The sequence below is a fragment of the Odocoileus virginianus genome, chromosome 27, assembly GCF_023699985.2.
Source record: "Odocoileus virginianus isolate 20LAN1187 ecotype Illinois chromosome 27, Ovbor_1.2, whole genome shotgun sequence".
Taxonomy (NCBI): Eukaryota; Metazoa; Chordata; class Mammalia; order Artiodactyla; family Cervidae; genus Odocoileus; species Odocoileus virginianus.
In genome coordinates this window covers 19,787,107-19,804,743 of record NC_069700.1, presented here as the reverse complement: position 1 = coordinate 19,804,743, position 17,637 = coordinate 19,787,107, and the positions used below count along the sequence as shown (strand labels likewise).

The 17,637-nt window shown below is 45.5% G+C and overlaps 1 long non-coding RNA gene across 1 annotated transcript; it reads left to right on the top strand.

Moving 5' to 3' along the window:
* Positions 1 to 2,498: 2,498 nt before the first annotated feature.
* On the top strand, positions 2,499 to 16,983 carry LOC110146469 (uncharacterized). The gene is made up of 2 exons (XR_002316566.2): positions 2,499 to 3,232; positions 14,893 to 16,983. It is a non-coding gene; the product is annotated as an uncharacterized lncRNA (long non-coding RNA).
* The last annotated feature ends 654 nt before the right edge of the window (positions 16,984 to 17,637 follow it).

Genomic DNA, 17,637 nt, shown 5'->3' with positions numbered 1-17,637 from the left:
CAGTGTCTGAGAATCTGCCTGACAATGCCGGAGACGCAGGTTCAACCCCTGGTACGGGAAGATCCCACATGCCACAATTAAGCCTGTGAACCACAACTACTGAACCAGTGCTCTAGAGCCCGCCTGCTGAAGCTACTGAGCCCTCTCTCGAGGGCCCTTGAGCCACAATTATTGAGCTGAAATCTGAGCACCCTAGAGCCCGTGCTCTGCAAGACAAACCAGTGCTATCCCACACATTGCAACCAAGAGTAGCCCCCACTCACAGTAGCTAGAGAAAGCCCACTCACAGCCACAGAGACCTAGCATAGCCAAAAATAAAATCAATTAATTAATTTTTAAAAATTAAGTATATATAACCCTATAACAAATGCATAATCCAACCAAGTTGGAATCTGAGCCTTTAGCGAGGGGAAAGATTGATGTTAAATGGCAACCCACTCCAGCACTCTTGCCTGGAAAATCCCATGGACAGAGGAGCCTGGTAAGCTGCAGTCCCTGGGGTCGCTGCGAGTCGGACACGACTGAGCAGCTTCGCTTTCACTTTTCACTTTCATGCATTGGAGAAGGAAATGGCAACCCACTCCAGTGTTCTTGCCTGGAGAATCCCAGGGACGGGGGAGCCTGGTGGGCTGCCGTCTGTGGGGTCGCACAGAGTTGGACACAACTAAAGCGACTCAGCAGCAGCATCAGAGTTTGGGGCAAGCTTGTGAAGGAGACAGAACAGGGAACAGACTGAAAGTGAGTGGGATGAGCAGTTGTCTACATTTATAACAGCAGACCTTCAATATCAAATGCCAGAATTAAATAAGAAACAGAATCTTAATATTTGGGCTTTGGAAAGAAATCATTTCTCTCTATATTCAATAGCAACAGATTTCAGACTGGTTTTTCAGATGTTTATTCTCAAAGAGTCCACACATGCTTAAATTGTAGAAATCATAACACTATAGTATTTTTTTCTTTTTAAAATGAAGGCACTAGAAAACAGAAGAAAAAAAGAAAAAAATTTAAAAAAAGAAAAATAAATAAGATTAAGCACCTATTAAGCTGTGGGTTGGCTAAAAGAACTCTTTTTTAGAAATAAAAATCTCCCACTATGAGTATATGGGCTCTGTGTCCAAGACTGCACTGCAGGCTGATCCTTTACAAAGTCCTGGATCTGGCCACAGGTTAATCAGGATTTCCTGAGCATTCTCTGTTCATATCTGCTTCCAGGCATCTGCTCAAGTGTTCAGTCACCTCGAAAGTCCCTCCCTCATCTCTCCAGGTATGTCAGCCCCCCTACCTTCAGACCCAGGTGAAACCCAACATCCTCCAGGAAGCTTTCCCAACCTGGCCCCCACTCATCATTCCTTGTTTCTGAATGCCTATAGCACTATTCACTGTACTATCAGTTTGCAATTATCATATTTTTCATATACTTATTTTTCCAGATACACGTCCTATCCTCAAAAGAAACTGTTAAGTCTCTCAAGTCAGGGAATATAGACGTTTGTTTATGATTCCAGTGCCTTCTATGTTACACTGCAATTTGGCAGGCACTACCCCTAAACATGGGGCTTCCCAGGTGGCGCTAGTGGTGAAGAATCTGCCTGCCAGTGCAGGAGACACAAGAGACAAGCGAGGTGGGTTCAACCTCTGGGCCCGGAAGATCCCCTGGAGTAGGAAATGGCAACCCACTCCAGTATTCTTGCCTGGAGAATCCCATGGGCAGAGGAGTCTGGTGGGCTACAGTCCATGGGGTCGCAGAGTCTGACACGACCGAGCGACTGAGCATGTACACAAACATACACACACACACACACACACACATACTAAATATACATAACTCAGCATCTTTTCACATCCCTAGCTAGCCACGCTTTCCGTAAGTCCACTAAAAACACTCTGGTTTGAAAAATGGCCAAAATTGAGACAAGCTAAAAGGACTGTATCTGAGGTGTTACATATTAGTGAAGTGAAAGTCGCTCAGTCATGTCTGACTCTTTGCAACCCTATGGACTGTAGCCTGCTAGACTCCTCTGCCCATAGAATTCTCCAGGCCAGAATACTGGAGTGGTTTGCCATTCCCTCCTGTGGGGGATCTTCCCAATCCAGGGATCGAACCCAGTTTTCCTGCATTGTAGGTGGACTCTTTACCATCTGAGCAACCAAAAAAGCTATATATTAACATCACTTCAAAGAAACCTAGTGCTGAGAGATGGAGATTCATTCACTCGAAATAAATTTCTGTTCTCTACTCTTGAAAATAATAGATGCATCATTTCAGTGTATTCCATAAACGGAAGCATGACTATAGACTGGTCTGTGTGAGAAAGGGTTTAGCGAAGGGCATTTCTCCTTGCGAGGGGACAGCTGAAGAGGTGTCATTTAACAGCTTTCAGAGGCCCGTCACTGCAGTGATTGAGGTGGACAGAAGGCATGGACATGACCAAGGCCCTTAAAAGACACAAACAGGTGGGAGAGCGTGCTGGGGGTGGGCGGAGGGCTGGAGGGTACAAAAGGCAGAGGCTGGCCTTCTGAGGGCAGAGACGGAGAAAGCAGAGAGCAAGCCTGCCCGGGGAACAGGTGGAGAGGGGGAGCAGAGCTAGGCAGGACCCAAGGAGAGGTAAAGTTAGGAAAAAAAAAAAACAGAACTAAAGGGATAAAGGACCAGTGAGCAGACCTGTCACAAATAAGGAGAAATGATGATTAAAAAGACATGCGTGAAGAGAAAAGGAGGAACCAGGAAAAGGGAACAAGTAAGGAGACAAAATAAGGAGTAAGCGCACAAGTTAAATGCTTAGAAAATCACCAGGCAGTTTGGCTGACCGGGAGAAGCGCCATAGCCAGACTCAAAAGGGAACCATCAGAAAGACAGAGGCAGATGATTTAAGTAGCCAGCTCCTGAGGTAAAAATGAAAAATAAATAAATAAATAAAATAGAAGATGGAAAAGGTGAGAAGCAGAAGAGGGAAAACCCAGAGGAGACACTGGCCCAGAAACCTTTTTAACTTTCTGTAAGAATCTTCAAGGCCCCAAACTAGGCCAAGATTCTGACTGACATTTCTGAGCTCACCAGCTGCTGTTTCCTTGAGAGAATTCTGACAGGAAGGCATAGAAATGCAAGCCAACACTGCTAGCTCTGGAAAAAAAAAAAAAAAAAATCCATGCTCCAAACACCTCCACGGGGCTGGAGCCTGCCAGGGAAGAAGGTGCACAGAGGAGGGACCCGCCGGCAACTTTTCCCCAGGTAGGTACAGAGCTGCTCCCGCGGGTGGGGGGGTAGGGGGAGGGCTTTCTCCTCTAACTGTCCTCTGGCCGTTCCTGCCTGGCCCATCTGCCTTTCTCTCTTTGTGCATTTTGGGGAAGCCCTGCGGGCAGCCTGCTTCTGTCATCTGAAGCCAGTTCCACGGTGTCTCCAGAAGCAGGTGAAGCTTCACGTCTGCATCCCACAGGGGCGGGGGAGGACATCGCTGGAATCCAGCTCCATCAGGCAGAGCCAGGCCAGGGGAATTGGAGGGGAGAAATCGCCCCAGCCCGCATGATTGGTGTGTGGGAGTGCCTTGTCGGCTGGGTCCCAACAGCGAACCCGATTCTGTGTGCTGGGGCTTGAAGCAAAAGCAGAAGGGAAGGAGGGTGGGTGGAAAAGACAGAGAGTTAATGAAGACGGTAGAGATTTCACAGTCGCCTAGGGGCTGCTCCATGGCCTAAAGAAGAGATAGGGTTGCGGAAGGGATGGACGTGACTCGGACAGCACGTGACCTTGAACTGGCCTCTTGCCTTTCAGTGCCTTGGTTATTTTGAATGTATGTTGAAATGTTCTTCAAAGCAATGCAAAGGCATTTAGTTCTAATCTGTCTTGTATCTCAAATAATCGCTGAATGGGAGCATTTTCTTCCGATGACCCCACAGATGTCCCCACTAAGACGATATGAAGTGTTACATCTTATTAAAAAACTGAGAAGTCCCTTAGCAATGTACTTCTTTGGAAAACTAGGACAAGAACCAGATTCTCTAATGTGTTCCCTGGATCTTAAGCAATTCTTGATCCTCACTCAATTTAACAGGTGCACATTTTAAAAAAATTTTTTAAAAAAGAGAGATTTTGGAGCTACAGAGTTTTATCAATATTCTGTATTATCATGCGGTATTATCATTATGATCCCTCTGCAAGTACAATGTGAGGTCAAATATCAGTGGACCCTCTGCTGAGATAGCTTCTCGAGAAAAATGTCCACTTCATTCTATATCCATTCTTCAGCAAACCCCATTTGAAGTTTATTCGTAAGAATTGGGAGCCAAAGAAATGGCCCCCAGTTGTGTACAACCCCTCAAGCTGAAAACTCTTTTAGTCACTTAGTAACTTCATAGACTGGGCTTCTGTCTTTGGACTGTTGCGTGTCTCTCTGCACCCTCACTGGTGAAAGCTCCTACAACCGCACCCCTGGACGGAGCTCACGCCTTCCTGACTTCTGTATGGTTTTACTCCTCCTCCCTCACCTCCTCATTTTTAGAAAGTTCGGAATGTAAGGGCTGATTCTTTGCCCTTGAATTGTTCAAACACTATTGAACTACAGCAGGGGCTCCCCCAAGTGTGGTTCCCAGACCAGCGGCATCAGAATCACCCAGGAGCCTGTTAAAGATGCCAAGTCTTGGGTCCCACTCCAGGTCTACTGCTTCCCAGGCATAGCTCAGCTGGTAAAGAGTCTGCCTGTAATGTGGAAGACCTGGGTTCTATCCTTGGGTCGGGAAGATCCCCTGGAGAAGGGATAGGCCACTCATTCCAGTGTTATTGGGCTTCCCTGGTAGCTCAGACAGTAAAAAGTCTGCCTGCAATGTGGGAGACCTGGGTTGGGAAGATCCGCTGGAGAAGGGAAAGACTACCCACTCCAGGATTCTGGCCTGGAGAATTCCATGGACTGTATAGTCCATGGGGTCACAAAGAGTCAGACAAGACTGAGCAACTTTCACTTTCTTTCACTTCCAGACCTACTGAGTGGGGCCGGCATTCTGTGCCTTTGCACAGTCCCCTCCAGGGGACTTTGTTAAGCCAAATTCGAAGCTTAAGGTTTTTTAAAGTGCTCTTTCCTTAACACAGAACTCAGGTCTCCCTACAGACAGGACTCTGGTCGCCTACAGCGCTATCTCTTCTAAAAGACACCCCTCCACACACAACCATCTCTCAATCACTGCCTTGGGTCCTTCATCGGCAAAATAGGAATATTTACTAAAAGTTGCTTGTTACAGTGCTGAGAACACTTACATAGTAAGAGTAGCAGTGGTGATGGTTTTATCTCCTCCACCCTTATTGAGCAAAAGGCCTTCACTGAGTGGTGTGGGGAATCAAAAACAAAGCTGTCAGGTCCTGGACCTTTTTGTGTGGATATGTGTGCATTACAGTTACCCGGGGAATCCAACAGTAGGGTGAGATGTGATGCACGCCCAGTGACAGGTGCAAACAATAGAAACAAAGAAGAGGGGAAACTGGGAGAAAACTTTGTGGAGCAAGTATCTTTGGAACTGAGATTTGAGAGAAACTTTAACTAGTGAAGATAAGCAAAGGGAAAAGAACATTCCAGGTAGAAGCTGAGATGCAGGAACATGGGAAAGATAAGACGTCAGTGGCCAGGTGTGGACCACAGTGCCTGCTCCTCTTCCTGCTAGCAATATGTTCACTCTACACATGGTAGAAAGAGGTCACCCATTTGTCGTCATGTCTGCAAGAAATTCTTCCTTAAATCCAAACTAAATAATTTTCCTTGGATGGCTGTCAAATCAGTCCTTTCCAGTATTAAATGATTTCATTACTTTAGTATCTATTTCTCTCTTTCTTATTTATTATTAGGTCCCTGTTTTTCAAAGTCTTCTGCCCACTGGCAGCAGAATCAATTGAGAACGGTTACAAAAATCCTGATTCCTGAGCCCAGGCTCCCTGGCTTCTCTCAGGAGCTTTGGAGGGCAAGACAGAAGAATCTGCATTTTTAACAAGCTCCCTTATGATTCTAATGTTCTCTTAAGTTTGAAAGCAGCTCTCCCAGAGCTGTTCTTTCCCAAATTTGCAGAGCCTAGAAATCCCCTGGAAGAACCTTGTTTAAAATGTGGATGCCGGGCCAGTCCCATGGAGATTCTGGCTCTGTGGCTCTGGGATGCCGGGAACAGGGGTTTTAATAGGTGCCTCTATGGCTCTAGGCTCAGATGAGGTTGGGATATACAGCACATGAAATGAATGTGTGCTTTGGGTCAAAGAGGTCCTTCAAGTCCTAGGTTAGTTAGTTATCAGCTGTGTGACGTGGGTGTTTCCTAACCACTCCTTGCCTCCAGGTTATCTAACCTGCTGGAGTGAGTTTCATCCTGTGTAATGAAAGGTACTTCACAGAATGGCTGGAAGCATAAAGAAGTGATTTAGCATCATGCTGGCTCTCTCTCCTCGTCCCCTTGCCCCAGCCTCCCCTGAAGTACCAGTTCAGCACTCCAGCTCTGATGAGAAACAGGGTAAGCACAGCAGTGATGGTGAAATGCCACCAAGAGAAGTGGCAGGGTGTCTACAGGGAGAGAAGATGGGTTTGGGAGCTGCCCTTGCTCTTGGCTGGCCCTGGGAAGCTAAAATCAGGCTCATGCCCACGATGGAATCAACATTCAGGACTGGCCAGTCCTCTAAAAATAGCAAGATGTCTGGCTGAGCCTTTGGAAAAACAAGGTTCTGTCTTCTCCACACATTAACCTAGGCTTGCCTTAAAAGGAGGGGCCACTGCTTTATTTCCTACCCCCTCAGCCAGATGATGGTAAGCCCCAAATAATTTGGCTTGCGCCTCGGTGAACTCCGGAATAGCTTCTGTTTCATGGCAGCCACCAGCACACCGGCAGTGATTCTGGTACAGAAGGTCACAAGAGCTCAGGCTCCCGGGTAGATGCGTCTGTGTGGACTGTTCCTCCTGCAGACGCCAGAAGGATCCTAATCCCCATAAAAGCATCAGCTTTCAGGTTCTATTGTAAGAAACTGTTCAGGCCTTTCTATGGGGCTGAGAAGGGAGAGAGAAAACTAAGATGCTACTACTCGAAATTCAGAGAGTGAGATGGGGGTGATTTTCCTGCAGTCTTGCTTTCTCTTCATCCAGCAAAGGGCTGACTAGGTAGGATCAGCCCTGTCATCAGAGGGCAAGGCCTTAAGATGGATAAGGGGACCGTCTGAGTATCTCATCATTCATGTCTTTTCCTCAAATTCTTGAAAACGAGACCGGAGCTCTGGATATTCAGAACCTCTATTGACTCTTGTCAGATATGGTACTGATGAATCCCCTTCCTTAACAAATCTTTTTCAGACATATGAAATTATTACAAATGGGATTTTTTAAAATAAGGGAAACCAAAAGTGTGAAAGATCTATTTTTTTAAAATATTTAAGCTTTCCCAAATATTTTAGAACCACCCCTTGGACAACTGTCATGTGAATGAAACTCTTTAAAATGGGTCAAACATAAGGACTTTCATGGAGTGGGTAATCTCTGTTGCCATATGAATATTAATTAATAAAGAATATATTGAATAGTAGTAACAAGAGTGATAGAGACCATTTATTAGACTTCTAATACTGGGTTCATGGCACTTTTCAGTTCAGTTCAGATCAGTCACTCAGTCGTGTCCAACTCTTTGAGACCCCATGAATCGCAGCATGCCAGGCCTCCCTGTCCATCACCAACTCCCAGAGTTTACTCAAACTCATGCCCATCGAGTCGGTGATGCCATCCAGCCATCTTATCCTCTGTCGTCCCCTTCTCCTCCTGCCCCCAATCCCTCCCAGCATCAGGGTCTTTTCCAATGAGTCAACTCTTCACATGAGGTGGCCAAAGTATTGGAGTTTCAGCTTCAGCATCAGTCCTTTCAATGAACACCCAGGACTGATCTCCTTTAGGATGGACTGGTTGGATATTTCACTGAAGCCTCCTGTTGAATCAGGAGCATTACAATCACTTTACAGATGAGGAAACAGGTTCAGAGAGGTTAAGTAGCTTGCTCAGAGTCACAGAGCCAGAATGCACAGATGCCCAAGCCAGGTTCTTCCTGCCTATAACCCTCTGCCATCAGTAATCTTGAAGATTCCATTGTCTACCTTTCAGACCTCTGCTTGTCTTAGCTCACCCTTGATTTTGCCCAAATGCAAGAGTCTTTCTGAGGCATTCACGGGAAACCACCATCTCTCCTCATGTTGTTTCTGAAACACTTATATTCAAATACTGCCCTGATTGGTGAAAGAAATAGGAAAGAACTGTAATTTCTGCTTATGCTTTTCTTGCTACCTTGACTGTTACTTAAGTTCTGAATGCTTTTAAATGGAGTTTCTCAAGGACGAGGGAAATTTAAGTCTTGTGATCAACTGACTACAGGGCAGAAGGAGGGGAAAATAAATCTTGTTTTCAATAACATGTTGAGTGACATTTTATACGGCCATCAGCCTGCTCTAAGAAACTCAAGACCCTCCACATGTGTTACCTCATTAATCTTTAACCCACTCTGTGGTGGGCAGATGGGGTTATACAACTATTACAGGAATGAAAGAGAAACGATAGTGATTTCACCAACATCATAAAGCACACTTGTGGCCATGTGACACAACATCCCTCCCCATCTTTCCTACTAACACCACTAGCCAAAGCCAGAAGATTTGGGCAGGTAAGAAGCTAAAAAAATAATCTGGGAAAAAGACCTAAAGCCAATTGATGTATCAATGTCCCTTGCCCTGTGCACTTAGAAACATGTTTTTATAGTCCTAGCCTAGATTTTTTTTCCCTCCCATTTATGCCTAGTCTGAAAGATTCTGATTTTATTGCAGTTCTTTGCTTTGTTTGGTTTTTCCAGCCTACCTTTCCCTTCATTTCTACATCTGTTCCATGAATTTCCATGAATTTCCTTCCTGACATTTTAAGTTAGATGACGTGGAAAAGTAAGATGAGACTCAATCAAGTATTTGGTTATTCAAAGTTTATTGTTGGTTTTTTCTGAAATTTTGAAAGGAACTTTTAAATAATCTTTTGACTACATGAGATTGGGCTTGACCAAAAGACAAAATAATTCACATCCAAATGCTAGAGACAGTCTCATCCCAGGGATGGTTAGCATGGTCTTAGTTTTCTGGCATCATTTCTTGGGAAATTGATTTTTTTTTTTTTTTTTTGGTATCCTTACATGAATTAATCACCTTCTGGCCCTCAGCTGGTTTATGAAGGACAGGTCCCTTAAAGCTGGCTCTTTCTAGTTCTCAGGACCAAAAAACTCAGTCTCTCTCACTTATGCAAATCCTTATTCCTGAAAAGCACGTGCCATGCATGTGCATTTCAGATCTAGATGTGAAGGATTTAACCAGTTAAAATGAACCTGTATTCAACTCTGAGTTCTCTGGTTCAGTGAAAGAGATGAGACATTTTGATCTTCTCAAAGGCACAGCTACATCTTCTCATCGGTCCCTCTGTCCCTCTTCCCCACCAGCCATTATTTTAATTGACCACTGCCCCCAAACCTGGGGGAGAAAGAACAGTCCCACATTCTCACTCACACTAAGTTTGTACTTGATTACGGGGGACAATTTTGCTTTCACAGCAGAAGCTGATGCATAAGCTCTTGGATTGGATTAAATGAGTTATTGGGTAATTCCTGAGATCAGACATAAAGATGTTGACTGGGGTGTCATTTTCCTGAGAAAAAGTATGGTACCTCAAGGGTACAGCTATGGAGGAATCAATGTTCACAGAGTATAAAACCTCTAGACATTTTCTTCCCTTGCTTCCCGTGGAATTCCCAACTTCCAAGCCTATCTCCATGTGGATCCAAGACTGTCCTTCCAACCTGATTCACTTTTTGAAGGGCTTATATTTACATATGTGTGAACAGATTCATTTCTACAAACCCAATCTGTAAAACCAGATGAAGGTAACAGCTATTTCATAGAGTAGGGAGGATTCAAGAAACTTGTCAGAGCACCAAAAACCATCTCTGTCATAGAGAATATGCTTGAAAACATTTTTGTTCTTATTTGTGTTACTTTTACTAGATTTCATTGATTGCCCTTGTCAACACTGTGAGGCCCAAACCTTCTTTGGGGCACAATTCTTCCCTCCGCATTCTCTCTGTTTCCTGGCAGAGTGTTAGATCCTCTGAAGCTGAAAAACCCCATCACCCTTCAGCCAGGGTGGCCTGTCCAGACTGTGGGTGACTCCCCAGCTGCCAGCGTCTCTCACTTTCTGCAGATTGGGCCTCACAGATCCTAGGGCAGGTGATGAGCAAGGGGGAGCAGAAGCTGAACAAAAAGATTCTTCCAACAACGAACAATGGTGCTCAGAATGCTGCGTGGCAGCTGCGGCCCATCAACTGCACCCACGACAGACACACAGTAGGAAGCGCAGGAAGGCCTGCTGCGGTCCAAGCAGGGGTCCTTCACTGCGCATGTGCGGAATAGCATCTCTGTAGGATGCTCTCTGTCGCCGGTTCTCTCTCTCTCCCTCTCCCTCTCCCTCTCTTTCTCTTTCTCTCTAATTTTCCTTCATGGGATTCCAAATGTTAAAACAGAATCATATTGACCTGTATAAACCAAGGCAAATTAGTGAATAGTAATAATAAAAGTTTCGATACATTAAAACTCAATGAAAATAAGCCAAAGAAACTTGGGTGCCATTTTTTCCTGAGCAAGGGCTGGAAACCCCCCACCCCACCCCAAAGCACCCCTGTGCCTCACAACAGATGTGTTGCAGGATGGTTTGAGGGGAATGCTGGGGTGATGGCGTGAGATCCGGGGAGCCCTGACCTCCAAGCGTCCCCACCTAGAGGAGGAGGAGAGTGGGAGGGGCCCCCATCTGAGATGTGGGGCTACATCCGGACGATGGAGGAAGCAGGCAGGGGCCAAGACTGCTTCCCAAGGCCACATGCTTCTTTATATCCCCATACGGATTACTTTGCTATGGAATGTAAGGAAGTGTGTGGTTTCGGCGAGCGCCTCTCCTCGGCCCCACGGTCCCACCCAGAGCACCTGGTCCCCTCTTCCCCATCCCAGCCTTGCGCCCACAGGTATCCTCACCAAGAAAGGGAGAGCCTCCAAATCTTGCCTGGAGTTCTCCCCACATCCCTTCTCTCCCTCCTGAGGTTTCATCCTCCACCCTAGGATCAGGCACACTGATTGTGGTCCCCAAGTGCCCTCCGTGGCCGTCCCCCCACACTTGGGTCCTCTTTCAAGGACAGCACACATCACCTGAAGGTTTGTCACAAGGTCAGCTCTCACCATCCAAGCTCCTTCCTCCTGTCCTTTTGCTCCTGAAAGATGTTTCTACCAACCAAACTGAACCGGAAAGCCTTCATGCTTGGCTGTATCACTTTCTTCATCATCACTGGTGTCTAGGGCAGTTCTTGCATCTCCAAGGGTTCTCACTGCAGATGGATAGGAGCTGTGAGGCTCAGGGGATCCAGCCTTATCACACAGCCAGTCCCCTGACCCCTGCTATCTTTTCCTCTTTGTATCACAACCCATCACCAAGCAGTACTGAAGGAGGTTGTCCATGGAAAAGGTTTGAGGTGCTAGAATAGCGATTCACAGATCCAGTTGACGTAGTTCTTTTCTCTCCTCTTCCCTGAACCCCTTTGTTCCCAGCTCTGACCCTAAAGGGCCTGAACCCACACCAGGAAGGAGCTGGAAGTAGAGAGGAAAGCCTCAATTATGAGGAGAAACTGTGGTCCCCCAAGGCCCAGCCATCAGCTAACCCCAGCTCTGAGAAGGGTCTCCCTCCCTCACTGATGCCCAGCCCCAGGGGGAGCTTCCTGCATCCCACGACTCTGCTTCCTTCTTGTTAGGTGAGTGTGTGACGTGAGGGCTGGGGCCACACTAAACTTCTACAAGTTCTCAAGCAAAACAACCAAAGGAGACACCACAAGATTGGATGGATGTGTGCTGAGATACACAGGAAGGGGCTGTTAACTGGACCTGAGAAGCCCCAGAATGAGGACTTGGGATAAGGAGGGAGGGAGAGGACGAAGGGAGGGGCCGCCATGTTTACACAGCTGATGGCAGGTGAAGGCTGAGCGGTCAGCACTGAAGGCTGCCATCCCCATTGGGCGGCAGCGCCCAGACCACAAGGGGCTGGACCCCTCCCCGGCCTGAAGCAACCCAGGTGACATCACCTGCCTACCTCTTCCCGACACCAAATGTCCTTCAAGGGCAGCCAAACTGGACTCCATGAAAACTGGGGGGAACTTAGAAGAATGTGGAGGAATTACTACAGATGGGGCAGCTACAGGATGGAACAGAGAAACTTACAGTTTTAGATCAGCAGTTCTCAACTGGAGGTGACTTAGCCCCCACCCGGGGCACATTTGGCAATGTCTGGGGACATTCCTGGTTGTCACGTGGCAGTTCTACTGGTATCAAGTGGGCACAGATCAGAGAAGCTGCCAAACACCCTACGATGCCCAGGACAGCCCCCACAACAGAGACTTATCTTAAATGTCAATATGCCGAGGTTGAGGACTTCATATCATGGTACTTCGACTAAAGTTGCTGACATGGGTATATGATGGTACATTATCTCTCACAGAAAATTATTGCCCTTCTTTTACAAGCGTTGCTTTGTCTTCAAACCTGTAAAATGGGTAGATGACTCCAAGTTGTGCTTCTTTTCAGTAATAGCCCTTCCCTTTTTAAAATCACACTTGCTCCAAAGGTAGTTTTCCTTTTCCTACCCTAAGACTGATTTCATGTCATCTGCTCAGAAACTGCAGTTGTAATGTGTGAGTGAGGCAGGACACGAGTGAAGAAGAGGAGAGAGATGATGAAGACCAGTGTTCTGAGTTGAGGAAATGGCAGTGCCAGGGGCTTGACTGAAGAGCTGGACAATGCACTTTTTCCACCTGGCTGACCTCCACCCCCATGGCTGCCTGTCTAACCCTTGCTCCCTAGAAGGAAGCAGAGGATTTCTGGGCTTGGATAACAGTAGCCGGGGGAAGAGCTAGTGAACCATAAGCTGTGGCTGCAAGACACCTGTGTCACTGGTGGAGCAGAGGGTAAAGATGAGGTGCTCAACTGCAGAGTTGCAGGATGCCAGCCAAAGAGGCGGGGCTTCAGAACAAGAAAGGCTGCGCCAGCATCACTCTGCACCCAGCCACAGTTGACAGGACCCTTGGTCCTCTACCACAACCATCACATCTGCCACTTCTCTGGTGCCTGGTTGAGCACTTTGGTTTCTGGGGTGTCTTATTGATCCCAGGCAGTGCTCTCTAGCTGGGACGCCCCTGGCAGAGGTCTGCTTGGCTAGGTAAACCAGCTCTGCTTTATCCCATCAGTGCTTTCCACAACTTCAGAGACAAAATGAAAATACTTGTAGTCAAGGGAAGGTAAACGTGTGAAGGACAAACTGGCTTTGAGAGTGAAACTCTTGACCTCAAAAGCAGTGGGGATTGTCCCTAGGACTTTCCCATGACCCCTGAAAGGGTCCCCTGGACCCCTTTCCTCGGTTTCCACTAAGCCTTACAACAGGTCGGTGTGGTAGGTATGCTCCCCCAACTGCACAGAGGCATAAATTGAGGTTTAACTTCTAAAAAGCAAGAGAGCCAGGAGGCATCCATGGGATGTGATCCCAGGTAAGTGTAACTCCAAGGCCACAGGCTTTCTGCTTCATTTCACTCCCTTCATCAGGGAGAGGATATAAAAGGGCTGGCAAAGCCCACCCCCAAGAGCAATTTCCCAGCACCATTCAAAATATCCTTTCTTCTTATCTCTTCCCTCACCTGCTCAAATGCATGATGAAGATAGTCAGGCCACCTTCCTGGGGAAGATATCCTCTTTAATCAGCTCCTTGACCCCTTGGCCACACTTTCCCAGACATACAGAGAAACCAGTGGGTACCTCTGCTCACCTAGCAGTTCTCAGACTTTAGCTGCATCAGAATCACCTGAGGAGCAGTTTTTAGCAGATCTCTGGGCCCACCGTCAGATGTTTAGAACTGGTCAATGTTGCTTTTCCTTTGTAAGGTCAACCTACAGGTTCCTACACGCTGGAGCCCAGACTTCTCCTTTAAAAAATATAAGAATCAAAGATTTCCCAACCTCCCTGCGGCAACCATTTAATCAATTCTGACCATTTGTCCAAACCACACAACCTCACTCTCTATCACCTGGAGAATGACTAACGAAACTGACATATACTCATATAGTAGAAAACTATAAAAATAATGAAAATTAATAAATGACAGCTGCCACAAAATATGGATAAATCTTACAAATACCATTTTAGGTGAAAATACCATCACAGTAGAATATCTCCTGTATGATACTATTATGTTAAAGAAGACAAGTGATATATTATTTAGAAATACATGCAAAAATGGTAAAAACTGTAAAGAAGAACATGTAAATTGTAAGAAAAGCAGAGCTCAGGATAATTCTTCCCTGTGAGGGGAAACTAAAGAGATAAATTGGGAAAAGCATTCAAAAAGCTTCCACAGTATTGATTTCACCAGTTCTTTTTCTAAGGTGAACAGTTGTTTGTTTTGGGTATTGATTTAATCACTATGTGTCATAATTTACACACATGTTACATTTATTCTTTCATAAATATACTGCATTTGAATTAAAATTATAAACTTTATCTTAAAAATTATGATATAAGGTATTCAAAAACTTACTGCAGAATGTTTGTTTTGGAAAATCAGAGGAGGGAAAAATGTGGGATATTTTTATTTTCCAAATTCTACAATTCTATATCATATTAGTACCTCACAATTTCATATTTGAAAAAAGAATAAGGGTAAAAGAAATAAACTTGTGCAATGGAAAATACAAATTTCTTATGGTTTTCATAAACCCAATGAAAGAACGTTCTGGGCAAGGCAAGCTCCCAGGATCTGATTCATGCTAATGCCAGCTCCTTCTGTGTTGCAGGCTTGAACCAGGGATGCTCGGGACACACCAAGAATCCTCACCCTAGAGGCTGCAGTCACCTCCCCCAGGAGCTGCCCCCTGCTCTGGCTGGTCAAACGGAACCAAGTCCGTCTTCCTGAGAGGTTTGGTCCCCTTCAACCAGCTACAGCAGGGCTGGCAAAGCCCAGTCCTTGGAGAAACAGAAGAAATTCGCCTTCTGTGGCTGAAAGTACCTACTACCGTTTCTCTTAAGAAAATGACTGATTTTGTTATCACACTCTCATGCTTCCAGGAAGGGAGAAAAGGGGACCCCTGGCTTCAAAAGTGAGCCAGAGTTCCACTTTCCACACACAGATTTCTGTGTCTGCACCCACAACTAGACCCACTCACGTGCTCTTGACACACAGTAAGGATTTTAGGATGGGCTGTGCTTCAGCCCTGGACCACCCAGGGGAGAGCATGACCCTTAGAAGATGGGGCTCCGGCTCAAAAGGGGCTAAGAGTCTAAGTAAAGAAACTGGACCTACGAAAATAGCACAATTCAATGGAATTGCAAGTCACAGCATGACTGGTTCCCAAACGTAATTCTTTTTCTTTTATTTATTTATTTTTTATTGAAGGATAATTGCTTTACAGAATTTTGATTTTTTTTCTGTCAAACCAAAACATAATTCTTTTACACAGCCCATTATATAAGTCTGGCATGCTGTCTACTAACCAGTCCACCCAAAGAGAGCTACTCACTAAGAAATATATGTGTGACTCAGTTTCCCATCTATAAAATGGGAATAATAACAACCATTGTACCTACCACATATGGTTTTATGAGGAATGGAATACATGTAAGGGAATTGGGAAGCCTGCAATAATTTTTACCTGCTATTAAAGAAGGGATCCTGACCTGCTTTCCAATTTCTCTTCCAAAATTTCTATCTTTGGGTCTTCTTTGGCAGTCCAGTGGTCAAGACTTCATACTTCCAATGCAGGGGACACAGATTTGATCCCTGGTCAGGGAACTAAGATCCCACATGCTGCATGGCGTGGCCAAAAAAAGTCTATCTTTAACAGTGTTCCTTGGGGTGTGCCCAGTACTTTAGCTAGGCTTATATCTGCTGATGGAATTACAGAAGCCTGTGTTCACATGCTGTCCTGACACCAGTGTGTTCTCACGATGCCCGGGGCCACCAAGTCTCTGCACGAGGAAGCTTATTTGGTAAATTATATGTATGTGCCTGGGGGCTCAGGGCAACCAGGTTTGAATCCTGCCCCTCTTGTTTATGAGTCCCGGTGTAGCCTCCCTGAGCCTCAGTTAACCTTGTATAAACCTTAGTTTCCTCTTCTGTAAAATGGGGACAATAATACTTAAAAGTCGATTTGAGGATTTTAAAAGGTAATGCTTAGCAAGAGCGACATACAAGCCCCCAACCAATGGCAGCTGGTGGTGTATGGCTGTTATACATACAACAGCTCAAAGACAGTGTTGTGTTCACAGGCACTCATAACTGGAAGGCAAAGACCAGATCTTTTTAATTAAAACAGAAGAACTCAAAAAAAAAAATCAGTGAAACTTCATTACAGAGTAATTTTATATTCTAACTATTCTACTATCATGTAGCATGCCTTCATTCTGGTATGTGTTACTAGTAAGTAATAAGTTTTACTAAAAAAATCAATGGTTCATACATGAGATTGACCATCTTACCTTAAAGAAATATCCTGCCTGGAAAACTCATTTGAGAACACTGCCAAGATGCCAGTCTGCAACCACATCTGTAATCAGTTTGTCCTTCTGAGTATAGGAAGGCCATAGTGTATGGAGTTTAGACACAGGCGTCAGAATGAGACTGCCTGGCAGATCCCAGCATCCTTGCCCTTCACCAACTGTGCCACTTTGGGCTAATTGTTTGACCTCTCTAGGCCTAGATTCCCTCATATGTAAAATGGAAATATTAATGATGTGTCCACCTCACAAGGTTTTCATGAAAACAAAATGAAAATGTAAAGGTATAAAACTAGTGCTGGGTGCAGAACAAACTTTTAAGTCTTTGACAATGTATCTGAAATGTTCCTGAAACTAAGCTGATGTTCAATAAAAATTTATTTAATAAGTGATCACCTTGATTTTTCATTCTAAACGCAAAGTATGAGATCATGTGATCTCTGGTTTGACTATTTCTGCATATCTCTTTAAACACAGCACACTGGTACAACCCCAGAATAGGGGTAGGATGCTGGCCAGCTGGCTCTGCCTCCAGGCTCTTGCCTTCCACAAGAGCTAGATGTTCATCTCCTGCAGGAGAGACAGCGGGATCCCGAGGCACAGTGACAGAGCACTCAAACTCACAGAGGTTTAAACCATGTGAGAACAAACATGATCGGTTCACCTTACAAGGAGGGAACTTTCCACCCAGACAGGCAGAGATCATTTGGGTAAAAGTTAGATGGACAATGTCAGGTGCGGACAGGAACACTTGCAGATTTGGGATTTTATGGCTAAAATACCTGATGAAGCAGGACAGTATGTAAAGAATATCTTGGTCTATGTTAGGAAGAAGGCAACCCACACATGGATTGGCTTGAAGGACACTTACTTCCTCCTAACTACTGGGTGATTATAAAAGCATCTCCCTGCCCTTGGCAGGTCATAGGGCTTCCAACACTACTCCGAGAACAGGAGGCAAACATTACCGTCTAAATCCACTCACCCTTGCCTTTGGTGAAGCTGAATCTGGCCTCTGCACCCCAATACAGAATTAAATCTCAGGG